Source organism: Vicugna pacos, chromosome 33 (assembly GCF_048564905.1).
Source record: "Vicugna pacos chromosome 33, VicPac4, whole genome shotgun sequence".
In the NCBI taxonomy this organism is placed as follows: Eukaryota; Metazoa; Chordata; class Mammalia; order Artiodactyla; family Camelidae; genus Vicugna; species Vicugna pacos.
In genome coordinates, this window is record NC_133019.1 from 19040713 (window position 1) to 19062684 (window position 21972).

General features: G+C 43.8%; 1 protein-coding gene across 4 annotated transcripts in view; it reads left to right on the top strand.

Moving 5' to 3' along the window:
* The window catches only part of EXPH5 (exophilin 5), an 88754-nt gene that overhangs the window by 16812 nt on the left and 49970 nt on the right, over window positions 1-21972 (top strand). The gene's annotated exons all lie outside the window — the stretch shown is intronic.

Sequence of the window (21972 nt, forward strand, 5' to 3'; positions counted from 1 at the left end):
GCCACTCAAGGCCTTCTCCAGTGGACTGTGGAAGAAAATTCAGGGCGTCACTCTCAGACCAAAAAGTATAGCGTTGATTGGAATTTAGAAAGCCATTTGGTTTGTGGGCAGCTTCTAGGTTTCCACTTCCTTCCAGGCATCCCACTATCCACCTGCACCCCTCGCCGGCCCACCACCCCACCCCCACCACACCTGTCTACCCAGATATGGCTCTTGTGGGGAGAAATGAATACCTGAAGTTTGAGGATGTGTATTTCACACAATCATACTCTGCCTTTAGAAAAATAGGCTCCATCATTTCCTCAAATGGTGCAAAACTGCCTCAGGAGCACAGTCCACGCCCACACACACCCAGGTGTGTACCCACACGTGTGCACGTGCAGTGTACACAGGCACACCCAGCCTTGGGAAGGAGAGCTTTAGAGCTGCATGCAGTTTGTCTTAACACATCCTCCAGGAGGACTAAGAGGCTGTGGTTGCTCGCAATGTGTGTTCTTGGGAGTGTTTTTTGTCTCCGGAGAAGATGGAGCTTCTTAAGTGGATCCAGTATAGTTCAGGGGAAATTGAGGGCAGAATTAGTCAATAGTAGGAGGGAGGGAGGCTTCCACTTGGGATGCTGGCAACATCCTATTAACTTCTCATGAACTGTAGTTCTTAGAAATAGTAATATCATTTATTTTAATTTTCCTTCCAGGGAATTTTGACTTTTTATATTTGACCTGATGCTTGCCTTGTTGTGTAACCCCCCTGGGCTAGGCCTCAGAAGGAAGGCTAAAACACATTTTCTGGTTTCGCGGCCCTCATATCCTAACTGGAGCATCAACAGAAGAAGCCATCATGCTAAGACAAAATCAACGCTGTTAACTATTAAACAAACTATGAAAAATAATTACACCAACAATGTAAGAAAATGTCACCATTAAAATATAAAAATGATTTTAGGAAAGCAGACCCTTGAGCTAAATTACTTCTAGTACTTTATTTTCCCCTGGTTGATTGCTGGGTCCCACCGTCAGATACCCATCACTAGAGAGCAGTTCTGCTCACCGGCAGGTACTGGCGTGAAGAAAAGGCCTGTGATGACGTGTCAGCTTGGCTCTTCTGCTCGTTTTTGGTCATCATATTTTCCTAATCAAAAATCAGGACACATGACTTACCATCTGAGAGTATTACTTGGGAGAAAGTGCAGCAGGCTTGTCTGAAAGCCTCTTGGAGGCCTTTATGCTAAACTGAGAAGCAGCCTCCAGATCTCTCGCTGGGACAGTAAGGGAGGGGGCTGGATGCAGAGGGTTTGAAGGTTTGCTGGTTGGGGCCTGTCTATGATGGCCTTGATCTGTCTGCAAGACAACTCGGAAGACGTAGCCTGCAGTTAGAAATATAGTATCAGGCAAGACCAGAGGTGTTCGGAGATGGGTGTCAACGGCACAAAACTAGTTGAGCTCACCATGCAAGGACCTCTAGGAATGCTCCTGAACACACCGAGCTCTCCCCTGATCCTCCCTCATGGCTCCAGCTTACTGGGAAAGTATTTGCATTAAATATTATAATGTTTCCAACATATAAAGAGTGTATTCAAATGTTTAAGAAAAACACCAAGATTCAAATGGATAAATAGGCAGGAGATAGAAATAAATCTTTCACTCTAGAAGATACCCAAACAGGAAACAAAACATATTGGAAAATAGAAAAGTAATAAACTAGAAACGAAAACAGAAGTAACCTCAAGCTCCCATGTTTAAGCTTTAAAAATAACAGAAAAACTGTGGGTGAGGGTTGGAGTGAAATGGACAGATTCTTCATGGTGGCACTGTAAGTTGAAAATCATCCTTTTGGTGAACAATATGGCAACACCTATAAAGATATAACTTTCCCTTGACCCAGTTGTCCAGTTCTTGGCTATTTCTCACTAGTGGGAGATTGAGGTGGAGAAGATGACCACACCAACATTTATTAAGTGCTGCCTTTTTATGTAATAATAGTAATTACTGTGATAATAATATAGCTAACATTTATTGGTCCCTTACTGTATCCTAGGCACTGTATTAAACATGTTATATGTATATTTAATTATAATTAATCCTCCCAATAACCTCATTAGGTATACACATTAATTTCCATTTCACAGAGAAAGAAACAACTTAAAAATGTTGAGTGTCTTGTCCAAGATAAGCAGCAAAGCTAGAATTCAAATCCAGACCCATCTCAAAGTTACTTCACCCACCATTGAACAGTCCTTGCAACAGTCCCTTGGATGAGTATTGTTAACGACTTTGCACAGAAGGGAAACTGAAATCTAGCAAGATTAAGGAGCTTGCCCAAGGTCACATAGCTCATAAGTGGCAGAGCTAGAATTTGAACCCACATCCATCTGGCTCTAAAACCTATATTCTTTCCACTATACCATATTTTTCCCTGAGGAAACAATTTAATAGAGGAAAAACAAGACATATACTCCTGGGTACTGTGGTATTGCCTTGAATAGCAAAATAGTGGGAAATCAAATCCGAGTAAGAATGGAGTCGTTACAAAGGACCATTATGAAGACATCATTATGTCCCATCCAGTAGGATATTTTAGTTCTGTATTTCTGACTACCTTGGTTGTTCTGTAGACTCCTCAAGCTTATCGCGGATGCAATGGGGGAAAACTGTATGAGGCATTATTCTGTGAAAAAGCAGCACACAAAATAGTACCTAGGTTATTATTTCAGTTTCTTCAGGGCATCTGGGCATGCGCACAGCAACTAGAAGCGAAAAAGCAAAAATCTATGCTTCTCCTTTCCATGAACCGCTAAGGCCTTCCGCAGCTCCTGGCCCATAGTGAGCATCTGGTGAATGTTTGCTGAAAGGCATGAGCTTGCCCTGACAGCTGGGGGCTGGGCTCTGCTGCCCGCAAGCTGGACATCACCAGGAGAGGAAGTCAGACCTGGGGGTAGGGATGCATGGTAACCTGGGCAGGAATGCTGGGCACATGCCACCTCTTGAGGCTGTAGGAAGGCAGATGAGGGGACGGGTGTAGGGTTTCATGGCTTAGAGGAGAGGGACACCATGGATGCAAGGTGCCTGCCTGTATGGGCCCCCTGTAAGTACTAGATGGAGGAATTAATGGTCTGCACTGGCTGGAGTCAGAGGCTTCCGCAGCCCCTAGTTTCTGTCCCCACTTCTCAATCTCTTTTTCTTTCCACCTTCCTCTCAGTCCCCAATACCCTCCTCCCAGCCAAACAGGATTTCTCCCTCCTTTGAACCCTGTAACTCACTATAATCTCTGTGTTACATTTACCCTCTTTTGTCCCGTGAGTCTGGGATCTGAGCTGCAGAAGTACTTGGAGAGTCAGTTAATTATGACTAAATTTCCCATCTGTCAGTTATGGAAAGGAATTTTCCCGGAAGTGTTTACTTGGGTGTGACTTCTCAGGCCTCGCACAGTTGGTAGATCTAGCTGCGGTGAAGAAAAATGGCTAAGAGTTTGAATCACAACTTATTGGTGGGTGAAAAACTCCCCCATACTTCTCTGACACCTTGGAGGAAATATGTATGCAGGCGCGCATGTGTGTATGTGTGTTTGTATACATATGTTCACAAATACTGTAGATAAATAGATAGTATAAAATCTGAAAAGCATCTTCCTTTCTACAAGTCTTTGAAAAACACAGCTACCTACCTGTCACCCCCACCACCCCATCTCATAAATGTAACCGAAATGGAAGGTGCCAAGAAATTATGTCAACTAGTCGGCCACAGAAGTGACACCAATACATCCGAAAGTGCTTATTTTTCCTGTTGCAGAAAATTCATAAAGTGTAAGATGTCACAACACCTGGTGTAATCAAGTTGAAAAACGGCATGCCTGGATTTTGACTATCTTTGCTCAGTGACAAGATTGCAGCCCCGGAAGGCTTTCCAGAGCTTAGCTGTTTTGATTTACACTAGTGTCCTTGAGCTGCGGCTCGGTGCTGAGGGGCACTGTGTATATCAGGGTGGCGAAGTGGGGGTGGAAGCTGCAGCACCCTGTGGAGATTAAAAGCCAGATGCACAAGTCTCCTGCCTCTCCGAGGCTTTCTGCCTGCCCTCTCCTCTCCTAGTTGGTAAATCTGCCTCTGGCTAGGATAGCCTTTCCAGAAACATCAGGCACCTGTTAATTGGGCATTTGCTATGGGCCAGACACTGTGCTGGCCCCGAGAATACAGCAGAGAAATTCTGTCCCAAATGGCTTCAGTTTATGAAAGTTTTTGGTTGGTGTCTACATCCTATAAGATGAAGAGTTCAAGTAAGTGTAGCTTGCCCTCAGGGAGCCCTGTGTGGCTGGGGAAGGGACCCTGAGAACTGCCTGGAGGTCACAGGAGGGTTCCGTTACTGTAACAAGGTATAGGATCAACACCACGGATCTCAGAGTTGTCTGCACTTTTTTGATAACATCCAATTCAGTTAATTCCCTTAAGCCGAGGGGAGCGCTTTCTCTCAGACACACTCTCCTGTCTAGTTACTGTTTTGATTGGTCTCCGTGGCAGGGCATGTGTAATTACTGTAATGTTGCAGTTCCACATCCCAAGGCTGGGGAGCAGTGTTCTTAGGCTTTGTGACATGATTACTCTTTTAGCTTTTAAAGTCTTTCATGTCTGTTCGTTTTATCCTCATCCTAATCTGATAAAGCAAGTATTTTTTTTTAATCTTTTTCAAAAGCGAGTAGCAACAGTAATAATAGCTCACATTCATTGAGCATCTGCCCTGTGCCAAACTCTTCATGTGCGTTACCTCATTTAATTATTTCTCACAACAACTTAATGAATTAAGAGAGACTTTTAATCTGCATCCTACAGAAGAAATTTAGAGGGATAGGTAACCTGACTGAGACGATACTGCTAGGGGACTGGTGAACTCCGCCATCACTTAATCACGGAGCAGCTCTGTCTCCTACAATGAAGTTAAAGTGCCTACCCGCCCATTGCCCACCCAGCCGGTAACAGAGCGAGCACTGACATCTGTTTACTTTAAAGCTCTTGCTATTCACCGACCACGAAAATAAAGCACATGCACTTCTAGGGAGTCATATGCCCAACTAAAAGTTAGGGATGTTATTATTAAGGAAAAGGATCTAATGGATATTGGGAGACCACTATAGGAAAAATTACAGGTAACTGTTTTGGTTTTTAAAGAGGCATATATGAGGGGGAGGGTATAGCTCAGTGGTAGAGCAAGTGCTTAGCATGCACAAGGTCCTGGGTTCAATCCCCAGTATCTCCATTAAATAAATAAATAAACCTAATTACCTCCCCCCGAAAACAATTTTTTTAATTTTTTAAAAAATAAAATTAAAATTAAAAAATAAAGAGGCACATATGCATTTTTTAAGGCTATACTCCAAACTGTTAAGATGGTTGTCTCTTGGATGTGGTATTTAAAGGCATTGTAACCATTTCAGTATTATTTTCTCAAAATTGCCATAGACTATTTTTAAAATAATGACTATTTCTTTTGATCATAAACACATGCAAAATGACTATTTGTTTCCCTTCATAGATATGACTTCTCAAACACTTGTTTTAAAAAATATCTGAATGTCTTCCTGCCCTTTTCTTCATAACATTTTGTAACGTTAATATATTCATGGGGAAGTTGGTTTCAGCACATCAGTCTCAAGTTCCTTGTGATCAAGGATTGTGTTAGGGATGGAAAGCCTCACGCATCTAGTAGGTACTCAGCTCCTAATTAAGTGGACCTTAACTTACTTCCGTGAGGGTGCGCAAAGCAAGGAAGGACGGATCTACGGAAACCACGTGACAGACAAGGTCAGGTTAAGTTTAGTCAGAAGATACGTTTCTTCCTGTTAGTACACTTGGGTTTGAAAACTGAGAACCAGCTGGCTACCTGAGAACCTGGCGTGATTCAGGTCTGCTTTTCTGCAGTCAGTAACTGCACAGGTCATAAAATTGAGAGCCCTGGGCTCACTTCACTCCCCTTCTCAGGAATGTTTCCTTGTTTGCTTTGCCCTTGGTCCTGTTTACAGGTTGTACTCAAAATACCAACTTGGCATATACCACAGGAGCCAGCTTCCCCCTTCCTCTGTGTGTTAGGCTTTCCAATGATGAGAGAGGAATTTTAGAGGCTGCTGTGACCACCAGACTCCCCACTTCCCAAAGAAACGTTGTGCGGTTTTATGTTTATATCAAGTTTGCCTTGGTTTCGGCTTTAAAACAGTGCATGTCATAGCAGTTGAAGGAGGGAGGGGACCGGCGGGGTGAGGAGAGAGTAACTTGGCAACCACTGCTCTGTTCTCCAGGTCAAAAGATCTGCCTCCAGGTGTCAGGAAGGGCCACGCTCCCTCAGAAGGCACTTGGGAAGAACAGGTTCCAGGCCTCTCCCAACTTCTGGTGGTTCCTGGGCACATGGTAGTGTGACTCCAATCTTCACGAGGCAAGCTTCCTGTGTGCATTTCTGCCACTGGTCTCCAAATTTTGCCCTTTTCATAAGGACATTAATCATACTGAATCAGAACCCATCCTCATGTCCTCACTTTAACTTGTTTACCTCTGTAAAGACCCCAACTCCAAATAAGGTCATACTCAGAGGCACTGGGGATTAGGACACCAACATATCTTTCTTGGAGGACACAATTTAACACATAACAGTAAAGCTGATCGATATTTTTAAATAATTGACTGTAAACCGCTATAACAGGAGTCTCTATATTTACTATTCTTTTACATTTCATGATTACAAATGATCTGTTTATACCTTTGCCCATTTGTATTTCAGATTTTATGTTCAGAATGCTTCCTGTCACAAATAACAGATCTAATCATGGCTTTAACAAATTGGGAATACATTTTTCTGACATGACAAGACATTTGGTGGAGCACAAGGGATTTTTAGGGCAATGAAAGTATTCTATAGGATACTATAGTGGTGGCTACATGTCATTATGCATTTGTCAAAACCCATAGAATGTACAACATTAAGAGTGAGCCCTAATATAAATTATGGGCTTTGGTTGATAATAATGTGCCCATGTTGGTTCATCGATTGTACCAAATGTGCCGCACTGATGAGGGACGTTGAGGGTAGGGGAGTATGTATGTGTGAGTAGGGAGGGCTGTGTGTGAACTCTCTATTTTCTGCTCAGTTCTGCTGTGAACCTGAAACTCCTTTAAAAAAAGTAAAGTCTATTGAAAGAAAAAAGAAAAAAAAATGAAAAGGCAAGCTTCAGACTGGAAGAAAATATTCACAAATCATATGCTTAACAAAAGATTTTGTAAAGAACTACAACTCAAAAAAAAAAAAGACATTTGGAAGTAGGCAGTTGCTGGCTGGGTTAGTGGTTTAGGGTGTCAGGATGCAGCAATGAAAGATGGCTGCAGCTGCTCCAAATATCACATCCATGTTCAAGGCAGGAAGAGAGGGGAGAGGGTGGAGCCAACTGTGGCTATTCCTTTTATTATAGAAGTAAAAGCTTTAACAACTGCTGTCCTCGCCTATTTCCTCTTATGTCTCACTGACCAGACCCAGGTCATAAGGCCACCCTTTGCTGCAAGGGTATTGAGAAATCAGATAATAGAATTCAAATGTTGGGCTTAAATTATTCATGATCCATCCCCTGGGACTGCACACTTTGATGCCCACAACAAAACCAGAAAAGAGGGCAACTAGGGAGAATGGAGTCTACGTGGCAAACAGACTCCCTGACACAGAGTCTCGGTGTGGTGTTCTCTTATTGCTTTGTATGTTTCTCTGTACACTAAGGAAATTGACTTTTGTCCTATTTATTACAAATATATTCCTCAGTTTTCAGTTTGCACTTAACTTCTATTCACCTGAGAATAGAGTTTGTTTTCCTTTTTCATTTTAATATAATGAAATGTACCGAGTTTTCTTTTTGTTTTTAAGATGAGAAAGTACTCCCATTTAGAAATTAGTTTAACATTTACCTCTAGTCTTTAAAATATGTTTTAAAATTTAACTTTTCATTAGATCCGATGTATATTTTGCCTACAAGGTAGGATAATTATGGAAGTTGATTCTTTTCCCCCCAAATAGCTAGAAATTGTCCTGGAACCACTTATTTTCATCTGCTGCCGGGGTCCATGATTATTCCTTTTAGAGAAAGGGCTGTGGAACAGCCAGACTATACCACCAACAACAAAGAGCTGATGAGGCAGAGCTTTCATGAAACTTAAGAAGGAAGTTGCAGGGAAAAGGCTTTTGTACAGAGAAGAGTGGTTGTCTGTTATACATATGTTAGTGCACATAGATCGTGGATTGTGTTTCAGTTTTCTTCCTCTTCCCATCTTCGATGCCAGGTAGCAAATCCAGCTGAGGGTAGACTGTTCATCTTGAGATCTCCCCGTCAAGTAACCTGATTGTCTTTTAGATCTGGTTCTTCACCTGGTCAAATCAATACCCTGCTAGGGTGGTATACATTTTTAACTTCTAGCGAAACTAATTTGCTTTAAAAATTACTTAGTCACAGGGATAAGCGATGAACAGAATTACTAGACAAACCAGCAAACAAAATTAAAACCACGCATGTTGTAGATTTAATGTTTACCGCTCCCAGGGGAACAGGGAAGACGCTTCAAGGGGATCATTGCTTATCACTCAGGGTCCCACCAGGAAAACATAAATTACTAGGTATTTAAAACAGAGTGTAGTGCAATGAATTGGTTACATGGGTGATAAAAAGAGGGAGAGAAACCGATCAGGGGACAGCGAGGCAACTGGAGATGGGAGATGGGTGGATAGGCAGCTACAGGAAGCCTGCAGGCAGGGGAGTGCTGGTAACTGACTCTCCTGGAGAAAAAGCCTTGATCTGCAGCATTGGCCAATCTTAAGTGAGCAACAGTTTAACAAGCAGCTCACAACGTTCCTGAATATTTACATATTCTGCTCTTGTAAACCAGTGCAAGCCAGCTCGAACACACTACTGGTTAGAGAGAAAAGGGGAGCAGGTGGTGTTATCCAAGCCATACTGGGTAGGATCCTCCAAGAGGAACTGGGACCGTGGCCTGCCTGCATGGGGTTTAGAGACCTGGGAGAGACAGTCACTGCCAGAAGCTCTGTATGAGGCAGAGGGAGGAGGAGAAGCACCCCGACTTCTCCCTTCTCGCCCTCCAGTGTCCTGCCAGCGCCCGGCTGAAGCCAGCTGGAAGCAGCGAACCGGCTTAAGGGTGGGCGTCAGCTCCCAGTAGCACGGAGCACAGCAGGGAAAGGACAGTTTCTTGTCCTCTTGTCCTCTTGTGTCATCCTTTAGAGACTGCTTTTTCTCACTGCCCAGTCTTCTGTTGCTGAGGCTTTGCTTCCCTGCCAGAAAATTCTCATGAGTTTTCTTTCCAGTTATCCTGTACTATTTACTGTTCATGCCCACTCTGCTCTGTTGTTACCCCAAAAGGGGAAGGGAAAAGACCCCAGTTCTTATCTTACCCGAAAGATAAGAATATAGTCGGGAGACACAGTGCATTGTGCAGCGAAAGATTTTAAAGGATTTATTTAGGAAAGGATTTATTAGGAAAGGAAAAGTACACCTCCAAGAACGGGAGGAAAAGCAGTGGCCTTTGTTTGTCCCTCCTTTTATCCCCTCGCTTAGAGGTGGTCTTTTGATTGATTGACAGTTCTTGACCCTGGAATGCTTAGTGGTGTTTGCCCCCTTTGCACATGTCCTTACCCATGGCGTACCCAGAAAAGCCCACGGTGGGGGCTAAACCCCAATGGTAATTATAACACAATGAGCATCGGCTCATGCCTGGTTAGTTTCTCGCTACTGCGCAGTTGCGTCTGTCGGGTTCTAAGTGGTTTATTGCTGGCACGCGTTTAGAGGAAGTAAAGCCCCTTTATGCTGGAGGCGGGCACAACGCCATCTTCCAGACCATGCTCCCTCTCCTCCACCCATCTGCCCGGTGCCCCCACTTATCTAACTACCTAACACTTTAACAGTTTCTGTCTCTTGCTTCTGCACCTTTTGGGAGTTGTCCTATTCTGCTTTTGCTTTTCTATGCTGCGGCTTCTCCCCATCTTTCTGGACATCCTTCCTATGCCATGGTCTGTCTCCATCATGCCTGCGTGGGTCAGGGTCTTTGGGTGGAGAAGAAGAGTCTTACTCAGGGCACCTTAAACAGAGAGGGCTTTGCAGAAAGGTTACATGTAGACTGGAATTTAAAGGACTTCTTGGGGAACCAAGACCAGTCTAAGGACCAGCTACTCTGCTTGCCTGTCACAGTCCTCACTGTCCTTCTAGGATGCCTTTGATTCCCTGACCTTTCGCTGCTGCATTTTCCAACTAGCTGACTCTTTCCACATTCTCTGTCCAGATTCCAATGCTCACGGCCATTATGCTGGGTCACCTGATGCATCTCTAGCCAGTCTGTGAATGGGCTGCCCTAGGATCAGGCATCCAATCTGTAGCACCTCCCGAGGGAAACTTATTGGTGGATTTTCTAAGCAGGGGCTGTGGACCATCCAGATCAGCTCAAGGTGACATACTGTTGGCATGGCAATCACTGAGAGTCACCTTAACAGGAGGAGATGGCACTTTTATCTGTACTCACCCTGCTTCTCCTCTCTGTATGTCTACCTGTGCCCTAAGATACATTTGATGTGACTGCCTGGCTTCCGTGATGACAAGTCTTGGGCTGCAGTTTCTGCCAAGACCGAGATTCTCAACCCTGGCTGAAATGACAGCCACCTGGAGAACTCTCAGAACTCCCCATGTCGTGCCCCACCCTGACGTTCCAGCTGAATGGGTCTCTGATCAGGCTGGGCATGGGTGTTTTTTAAAACTCCCAGATGACTCTAATATGCAGTAAGGGATCCTGTCCCGGCTTCCTGGGCACTGGGTCGTGACTTCACCTGTCACATCTTTCCTACATGCCACTCCTTTACCTGAGTTGAGAGACCTTTTATTTCTCAGGAAATCCTGTGGTTTGGGAAGGGAGAGCCTGGAGTCCTAGTTAAGGACAGTTGAGAAGGCTATGCCTGGCACAAATGTAACATGTCTTGTTTCTAGTACTTTCCCACTTGGAAGTCGCTTGGCAGGATCAAAAGGACCTTCTGCCCTCGGAGCTGTTTAGTCGGGCAAGTGGAAGAATTGCTTTTCATGTTTTGTCGTTTTTGTTTTATTTTACTGCCCACTAAGTGTGGTTCCACATAAACAGAGATGCTATAAGTATCCAGGAGGTGATTCGACCCTGGCTTTGAACTCGCTTCCTTGAACCAAACCCTGGTTATTCACATTGGCTGTTGAGTGCTCATATTTGATGTGAGAAAATAGGACATGGCTAAAGACGGACAACGTGGAAACCTGGAGAGTTTCTGAAAGGGTGATGCAGCCCGGATTCGCTACAAACTGGTCAAAAGAAAGAGGAGTTAGATCTGCGTCTTTGCTGATTCTGTTATTATTCGGGAATATGTGACTGGTGACTTTTTAAATGTCTGCCGTACTTTAAAGCTTACCATGTTCACTGGATCTTCTCGAATATCCTTTAATGTAGAAAGAGCAGCTATTATGATCCTTACTTTCCCAGATGAGGTATCATTATCCTTATGTCTCTGTTTTCTCAAAATGCCTCAAGACCATAGTAACGCCAGGAGCGGGCGTGAGACTAACGCAGGACTCTTTCCCAGGTGGCACTTGTACAGCGTGTCCTGTGGCTCTGCGGATGTCTGATCCAGAGACAAGATGATGGAGGTGTGTGGCAATGTGTGGATTGGAAGGGACGCTAATTCCTTAGCTTTAAGGGAGTTGGATAGCAGTTGAGAGGACGTGGGAATGGCGATCACAGATTGCTATGATGCACGAGGGTCAGCTCGAGACCCCCTGTGATCTCCATCAGCTCAGCCCCCACAGCCACACCAAATCGGCTCACAGGCTAGGCGAGACCCAAAGGCTGCCCATGGGACCCAGCTTCGTGACAAGACCCCCCTTTCCTGCTGCTGACCGCTTGCTGTTCTTCAGCCCCTCGCTGAGCCTCGCGGAGGTGCTGCTGGGATACAGGCGGGAGCGACCCAGGGACGGAGGGGTCCTGCGGGCAGAGTCCGCAAAGCCTCCGGGGTGGCCTGAGGAGAATCCCGGGGGTCTTAATTAAATCCCCTCAACAGCCAGCATTTTGGTGTAAATTGTGTCAGAGCCCAGACTACAGCAATGTAGGTTTTTTCTTTTTTTCATTTTTAAGCTTTTAAACTGCAGGACTTTTTATAGCCTATTTTAAACATTTCTGTCATGTGTTTTATGTGTGGTCCTCTTCCTTTCTTCCGGATGCCATAAGGTAGATAAGCATGACTTTTGGATCGTCACACTTGAGGGCTGGTCTTGTTAGAGTCCAGACTCCTCCTGCTCTTTGCATAACAGGCCAGTAAATTGGGAGATGAGGTGTTGGGGGCAAAGAATAGCAACTTTATTCAGAAAGCTAGCAGACCGAGGGGATGGCAGACTAATGTCCTGGAGAACCATCCTACCAAAGTCAGAATTTAGGCTCCTTTTATACTGAAAAGGGGAGGGGGTGTGCTTGGTTGTTGCAAACTTCTTGGTGACAGAATTCTTTGTTCTTGGAATTCTTTGTTCTTGCAGCTGTCCACGTGGGTCAGGTCATGGTGTCCCTGTAAATCCTCCAACAAAACAAGTGTTATTTTCTTTTCTGCAACTTGTTATCTTTAGATGAATGGAAAAGTGTTAATATCCTTAAAGGTCAGAGCCTTGAGAATAGGCTCTCCTGTAGATTTCAGGCTAAAGGCAACATTGCTTTATGAAAGGTGTGGAACTAGCAAGACTGAGCCTAGGAAACAGGGCACAGGGTTAAAGCCAAAGGATCAGATCTAATATGGAGTCAGATTTGTTCTTTTCTGTTACAGTATGAGTCTCTGAAGCCCTGCATTAGCACTTGAGCCTGCACTTTGCAGCCCCCTTCAGGATCACCTGAAGGCCAAGTGGGAACGCCGTCTGTTGGAAGTCGTCCCCTAGTAGTGGGTGTTGGGTGCTTCACTCCTTAGGGTAGGCACAGCGCTGTGGCTCAGCAGGGGGACTGAGGACCGTGGTCTTCCCCATGGGGGGGCGTCTGTTATGGAGGATCTGGCCACCCTCCATGTGGCCTGCTTGCTGGTGACTTCTTCCTCAAGGACCTCAGTTTCTTCCCTATTCCCAGCAACCCCCCACCTCGCACCCCACCGAACACGTTCTTAGTTAGTTGTAGGTTAGGCTACGGCAACGGCTCCACCAAAGACAACAGGAAAGGCCAGTAAATTAGGTCACGTCTGTCCACAGCTGTTTAATTGCCTTGCCACTGCCATCCGGGCAACACTCTTTAGAAGGTTTATGAGTAACATGTTCCCTCCAGGGTAGCTGTCTCCACCTTACGAGCCGCACGGACCCCACCCTCACCTAGCTCTGCCTGGCCCTTGGTACACCCAGTTCCACTGAGCTCTGGCTTCCGCCTCTTCCCCAGCTTTTTTCACGTACCCCGCGTGACAACTTGTAACATCTTGCTCTGGGACTCCCAGAGCCTTAAGCAGCAGTTCAAGGGAAACGAAATGATACATAAATGTAAATGTTTTATTACAAACAATTTTCACGTGTCTAAAAGCCAACTAACAGTGTGGTAAATGTCACAATTTCCAAAGAGTGCTGCAAACCAATTCTAGTTTCATCATCCAAGTGATGAGAATACTTTTCTTAGCTCCTCTGAGCTTCATCGCTGAGGTGCTGTGGGCCCTCCTGGGTGGCAGCCCCTAAAGATGGAAGATTCTACCCCTCCAGGAGTCCGGGTCTCTTGGGGAGGTGAGCCCGGCTCCCGCTACCCCTTCGGCTTGGATCTGCCTTCCTTCCGAGGAGGTAGGTTGTCATCAACCATCAAAGTTAAGTTTTGGGGTAGCATTGCAACTTCACCTCTTTCTCTTGGACCTGCCGGTTATGACAAGACCTCCTCCATTTGCAGCATTAGGGCAACTGTCTTTAGAACCTGTCACTGCCTCAGGACCCTCCTGAGAGTGCCTCACAGCATCCGGGGTCAGGGGCTGGCAGTTGGGTACCTCTGTCTTCCTCTTGAGAGTGAAAGCCCCATAAGACAGATTTTTTTTTCCCCAATGTGTTGACTAAACAACACTTCTGTTAAGTAGCAAACACCCATTTATTTCACAAATATACTTGAGAGCCCACCGCAAACCTAGTACCAGAGATACCAAAATGCTCTCCAGTCTCTCAGCGTAGTGCAGGAGATGGATTTGGAAACAATATATTCGCTGTAATGTGGCAGATGATAAGACAGTTACACACAGGGACACGGAGCTTCACTCAACCCTATGTGTGATCTCAGGGAAGACTTGCTGGAGGAGGTGAACTGAGTCTTGAAGGAGGTGTGGGGTGAATAAAGGTGGGACGGGCCTTCCAGACGGAGTGAACAGCATCAGGTAAAGCACAAAGGTGTGAAAGACTGCCAGAGTCGCAGCACCATCAGCAGTGGCTGTCATTAGAAAACAAAGTGAGAGCCAGGGGCCTGCAAGAGAGGGCTTGGTACGACGGGAGGTGAGGAGGAGCCGTTGCAGTGCTCAGCAACAGACTGACAGCATCACATCTGCCTTTTGGGTGGATGCCTCTGGGCGAAAGGTGAAGCCCAAATTAGAAGACGGATATGCTAGGGGTCTTGACTAGGGATGAAGAGAAGCGGAGAGATTCGGGACATATTTGCAGAGTTAAATTAGCAGGATTTGGTGACTGATTGGCTGGAGGAGGAGGAGGATGGAGCATTTATACGAACTCACGTTTCTGGCTTTGATGAGTTTTTGGCATTTGACCTACTGTTTACACCGAATCTGGTAGATTCAAGTGGACGCTACACTTTGTGAGTCCTGAGTGAGGTCATAAATCTGAATGTTAAGAGACATCAATTCCTCCATCAACTTTTTAACATTTAGATACGTTATCTCTTGATAAATATTATCTCTTAGCAATGACGTTCATCTTAGGCCTGTGACCAAGATGGAGCGGGCGGGGGGCGATGAAGGGAGGAATAGGCAGATTTCAAAGCAGAATTCAAAGGGAGATTGAAGCTTGTCCCCTAGCTCCAGATGGCCTGGTAGAGGACTCCTGGGGAGAAGCTGAAAGCAGCCACCTGACAGAGAGGAGGGGACTGAGTGGCCCACAGGAACCACCCCACGGGCAAGCCGAGGTGAACAGCCTGCCAGGCAGCAGGTGCCCAGGCAGCCAGAGGACACTGCGGAGAGCTTCACTTCCTTCCTTTCAGCTTTGGGCTTCTGTCAGGAGCTTTATCTCTCTGCTATTCAAAGCAAAAATAATTAAGACCAACTGATCATTAAAACACCTTTCCCCCCTTCAAAAAAAGGGGAGACATTTCATTTCAAGTGCTGTCTCTCTCCATAAGTGGCGGCACACTGCTCCTCAGCCGCATCCTTCTCTTCGGGGCGGCTCACAGAGCGTATTTCACCTTCAGCAGGGACGGGGGTCCCCCTCTCTTCGCTGTCCCTGCCCACAGCCTAGGGCGTTGGCGATCTTGTCCAGAGTCACTGAAGAGAGAGGCACAGCCATCATTCTACCTTGCGCTACCCAGCACCCATCAGGTAAGCGGCTGGGCACCAGGGTGAAGCCACTGGCAGACCGTTTGGCCCTGGTGTTCCAGAATTTGCCTGAATATGCTGAATGCACACTTCTGGGTTCAGAGCAGCAAGGCTGAGAACGGTATCTTCAGTAAAAGCGATGATAAAAGGGAAAGATACCCCTTTCCGAGTGTACAATGTGGGAGGTGACTTAAATAAATCTCAACATGCTGGGGAACAAGATTAGTGATATTTTCTTTTTTATTAAAATGAGAAATAGTTGACAGATATTTTGAGGACCTACTATTTGTATGGGCTGTGCAAATGGCTATGGTAAATGCAAAGTGTAGAACTCAAGAAACTGACAGTCCACTTGGGCGGACAGGTTGTGAAAATTTGAATACCATTTGAAGGTTGTCCATGACAAAGTACCTAATGGGTGGTACAGACGGTAGGATTTTGGAGTGAGAGAAATGATGGATGGAAGCTGAAATTATTAGGAAAGTCTTCATAAAGAAACTGGCCTTGAAGGGTGGTTGGATGTAGATAAGTGAAAGACGGAAAAGGGGAGGATGACTTCCAACTGTGTCTTATTAATGCGTCCCTTGAATCAGTCTACGTAACACACTTATGGAACTTTAATTACCAGTTGGAATGTGTAAATCTTCAGTTCAGGAAGGTTTTTCATGTCAATATTAGGAACCAAAGTCCTAAAGAAAAATGCTAGCATTTATTTATTGTGGGAAACTGCTGGCTTGCTAGAGCATTTCTCACTTCTGAATACCTTCTTCCTCCTCCCCAGGGGTCCGTTCACCTTCAGTGCCATCTTCTTAATGTTCACTAATTTTAAGCAATCTTCCCCAAAGACAATGAGATTTAGGTTAACTGTTCATTTTTTTTCTGTAAATGATAAATAGTGGAGCATCACAAAATCATTTCTGATAAAATAGAAATTAACTCTGTGTTAAAGGGTTATGTGGCACCTTTATCTATATCTCAGGCTTTCAGTCAAATCTGCTGAAATCAGGGAGCAGTCACCAGCTGTGTGAGTGACAGGCATGAGGCCACAGAAAGACATCTTTAGCTTTCTCTCCAAGCCCTGTTCTTTACCTGAGAACAGAGGCGCCTCCAGAAGAATTACATGATCTTAGTATTGAAACTTCTGTGTATATGTACCTTAGTATCGAAATTTCTGTGTATATGTTCCAAAGAATTGAGAGAACTTCACAGTTTCTGGGGCTCTTATTTATAACCCAATGACCAGAGCAGTATTGAAAACATGAATAGATAATTGTCGACCTCCACGAGTAAAGTTGGGCAGTTTCTCTTGATGCCAGGCCAGCCAACGTAAATTTCCTCTAATCACTTGAAACAAGAACAAAAGCAAGTTCATTACGCTCCTACTTCACTTCCTTTGCTCATAACACTGTCTGCTGCTGATGGCTGCACGCATCCCCCCATATCACACACACACACACACACACACACACACACACACATACACACACGCACACCCCCATACCTACTTTCCAAATCATTCCATCGTTCACTGGGAGGAGCAATGGTGGACTCAGACTCTGCCCTATTGGGGCTCATACTCCAGTGAGTCTATTCTACCCGTCCTGTAAGACCCCTCTTCAGGAATGTTTTCTCAGACTTCAACCAGAATTAATGTTATCCATCTTTATGATCCCAAACAGACTCACAGACATAGAATACAAACTTGTGGTTGCCGGCGAGAGGAGGGTGGGAAGGGACAGACTGGGAGTTCGAAATTTGTAGACACTGACAGGTGTATGTAGAATAGATAAACAAAATTATACTGTATAGCACAAGGAAATGCATACAAGATCTTGTGGTAGCTCACAGCAAAAAAGAATGCGACAATGAATATATGTGTATTCATGTACGACTGAAAAATTGTGCTCTACACTGGAAATTGACACAACACTGTAGAATGACTATAACTCAATGAAAAAAACAAGAGTGCTGATTTTCTATTATGTGATTGTGATATAATAAGAAATACATATATGTATATATATATTTGGTCTTCATCCCTGTTCCTGGCATAGAACTTCCAACACCCTTGATATTTCCCGAGTGGTAGAGATGAGAGGAATGTCTTGTTATTCATTATAAGCACCTTTTAACCACCTGAGTTTACACTAATGAGGTGACTCTTGGAGGTTGTGGGTTGGTTGCCAGAGGAAACAATCATGTGATTAGAGGGTTGGAAAATTTTAGCCACCCCCCAACTAACCCCGCCCCCCACCAACTTAATCACCAGTGGCCTGAGAGTTAGTCAATCATGCCTACATAATGAAGCCTCCATAAAAACAATAAACAACACAGTTTAGAGAGCTTCTGGGTTGGTGAACAAGAATGCCTCTGTGCCAGGAGGTGGCGTACCCCAAACTCCACAGGGACAGAAACTCCTGTGCTCAGGACCCTTCTGGATCTTGTCATGTGTGTATCCTTTAAAATATCCTTTGTGAGCTGTTCTACCAAATTATCAGCTCTGAAGAGGGGGGTCACGGGAATGCCCAATTTATAGCCAGTCAGTCAGAAGTACTGGAGGCCCGGACTTGAGGCTTGTGTCTGACATGGGTTCGCTTTTGTAGGACTGAGCCCTTACCCTGTGGGGTCTGCCCTAACTCTGGGTAGTTAGTATCAGAAAGGTTGTGGATGGAGAATCTGTTTTTCATAATGATCTATCATGTCCTGTGTTATAGCACAGCTATTTTGTACGTATCTTTTCCCACTGTTAGATCTTAAATTTCCTAATGTCTTTACATCGTCCTTAGAATTTTAAATGCTCATTATAGTTTAACTGAGTTCTTTTTTTTTTTTTTAACTCAAAGAGCATTTTTCAATCCTTTAGCTACGTGCAAGCACTGACTTAATCATGGGACAAAGAATGTGTAACAAAGGGCATGGCAAACAGGAGGAAAACTTGGAGGAGGTCCTAGAGTGCATGGCAAAGAGTTTGGGATGGTTGGCACCAAGGGTTTAAATGAGAGGGTCACGGGAAACAAGCCCAGATAGGTAAGCATGGGGTCAGGTTATGAAAAGCCCCAGTTTTACAGGTGAGGAAAGTGATACACATGGACATTACCTGACCAGCCCTAGGAACAAAAGGATTAGAACCCATCATCTGATTGTCCGCACCATCCAGGCCCAGCAACCTACTGGCAACCATGCCAGTCTGGGGCAGTTGGCTGGGAAAAGATGAAGATAGCACTAGAGAGTGTCGTGGACAATAGTGTCTGTGCACTCAGGCAACATGATGCGTCTCTTTAGACTTAACTGCTGCAGCCTGGACAGAGGCAAACAACCAAGAAAATCAGGTGCACCGAAGACAACATCTAGCACTGCTCTGTAGCATGTCACAGTGGCCAACCTTAGCCCCCGCCTAGGGACACCCAGGCCGGTCTGTGAGCTACACTGTGAAGCAAATACCAAGCATTGCCAGCTTCGCCATTCTTTTGGCCCTTTGCCTTGAGATTCAAAGAACTAATATTTTCAGTGAAAAAGAATATGAAAACAAATACATGTGTGTGTATATATATACACACACACACACACATGACTGGGACATTATGCTGTACACCAGAAATTGACACAATTGACACATTGTAACTGACTATACTTCAATCTAAAAAAAAAAGTTAAAAACAGAACTAATATTTTCAATGACAACTGGGCTACAATAATAAGCAAAGGTGTTGAGAGGTAAGTCATTAAAAAAATGACACATATTTGTAAATACTGACAAGTATATATAGAATAGATAAACAAATTTGTACTGTATAGCACAGGGAAATATATACAAGATCTTGTAGTAGCTCATGGTGAAAAAAGAATATGAAAGAAGAATATGAAAATGAATATATGCATATTCATGTATGACTGAAAAATTGTACTGTACACCAGATATTGACACAACATTGTAAACTGACTATAACTTAATTAATTAATTAATTAACTTATAGCCTATAAACATATAAAATATTGTCCAACCTCACCAGTAATCAAAGAAATTTTTTAATGGAAAGAAAAAGTTTTTGCTTCTTAGATATCAGATTGACAAAAATTAATAAAAAGAAAAATAACTAATGTTGGCAAACATACAGGGAAATTGGCACATACATAGAATCTGCTGGTTGGAGAAAACTTTGGTCTAAGATTTCTACAGAGCAATTTGTCAATGTATTTCATCAGCCATTAAAACAGGATCTATTCTGACAATTCTGCTTCAAGGAAATTTATCCTAAGGAATTCATCAGAGAGGTACACAATGCTAGGTTGGAACTATGTTCATTTCAACATCATGGCTCTGAAAAATTAGTAACTACTCATGTATCTAATAATAGGAGAGTAAGCACATATACTATGGCACAAAGATACAATGGTAAAAGCATGCTGATGTAGCACAGAATTCTCAATATAATGCTAAGTGGGAAATGCTAGCTGCAAAACAATATTTATAGTTCAAAAGCATTCTGAAAAATGCACACACGTACAACTGGCATGTTGAGCAATCAGGACTCATGGGATATAATCAGAAAGCATCTTTAGTTTTGCCTTTAAATGCCACTGGATAAAAATGCAGGCTGTCCCATGACTTTTCTACTCACTCTCTTATAATAAAAGTCTTTTGGACACTTGTAGACACAAAACACATTCTCAATTCACTGCAGTACTTAGCTTGTCCAGTCCGTGATAAAGTCCAGCACCTTTCAGAGCAGCAGCCATTTCCCCTCATACAGGCACAGACCCCTACAGCTCTCTTTGCTTTCTTTTTCTTTCTTTCCTTCCTTCCTTCCATTCATTCTTTCTCTTTCTTTCTTCTCTTTCTTTCTTTCTGTTGAAATATAATGAGTTTACAATGTTGTGTCAGTTTCTGGTGTACAGCATAATAGTTCAGTCAAACATATACATACATATATTCATTTTCATATTCTTTTTCATTGTAGGTTACTACAAGATATTGAATGTAGTTCCCTGTGCTATGCAGTAGAAACTTGCTGTTTATCTATTTTCTATATAGTAGTTAGTATCTGGAAATCTTGAATTCCCAATTTATCCCTTCCTACCCCTGTAACCATAAATTTGTTTTCTATGTCTGTGAGTCTGTTTCTATTTTGTAAATAAATTCACTTGTCCTTTTCTTTTTTTTTTTTTTGGTTTCACGTATAAGTGATACCATATGGTATTTTTCTTTCTCTTTCTGGCTTACTTCACTTAGAATGATGATCTCTAGGTCCATCCACGTTGCTGCAAATGGCATTATTTTATCATTTTTAATCGCTGAGTAGTATTCCATGGTATAAACATACCAAACGTCTTTATCTAGTCATCTGTCGATGGACATTGAGGTTGTTTCCATGTCTTGGCTATTATAAATAGTGCTGCTATGAACATTGGGGCGCAGGTGTCATTTTGAATTAAGGTTTCCTCTGGATATATCCCCAGAGTGAGATTTCTGAATCATATGGTAAATCTATGTTTGGTCTTTTGAGGAGTCTCCATACTGTTTTCCATAGTGGCTGCACCAAACTACATTCCCACCAGCACTGAAGGAGGTTTCCCTTTTCTCTACACCCTCTCCAGCATTTATCGTTCATGGACTTTTGAATGATGGCCATTCTGACTGGTATGAAGTGATACCTCATTGTAGTTTTGCAGTTCTTTTGATGCGATGGTGTGCTCTCCCTGACTCTCTGCCAGCCCCTCCACATCCCTAGGGATCCTCTGATTCACTCATAGTCTTTCTACTAAGGTTTCTTCACATTTTGAGTCAGCTCTTATGACATGAACTAAGAGAACTCCACATCCCCTCAGCCTCTCCTGTGGTCTATGTTGTGTCCATGGGATATATGGAGACATGTTTGTGCCTGAGAAACTCTGGAAGAGAGAACTGACTCCTTTCAATCTCCCTTCACTCCTCTTACTATGGGCTGGCTGAGCCTGGTTTCTCAAACTTTTGCTTCTTGGGCAGGAGTTAGACACCAGCTGGCCTTTCCCCAAAACTAACGGATCTATTTTAAGCTCTTTCAGTGGTATTGAAGCCCCTTTCTCTAAAAAAATATACTCTCTGAACCAATGTGGGTAAGGGGACTTGTTACTCTAACATGAGATCCACACTCTTAACAGATTTTTCAGTGCACAGTATACAGCATTATTATCTATAGGCACAATATTGTATGACAGATCTCTAGAATTTCTTTGATGCATAAATGAAATTTTATACCTGTTAATTTGCAACTCCTCATTTGCCCCTCCTCCAACCCCTGGCAACCAGTATTCTATACTTTTCTTCTACGAGTGTGACTGTTTTAGAAATTTCATATAATTGGAATCATGACATATTTGTCCTTCTGTGGCTGGCTTATTTCCTTTGGCATAATGTCCTCAGAGTCCATCCATGTTGTTGTATATT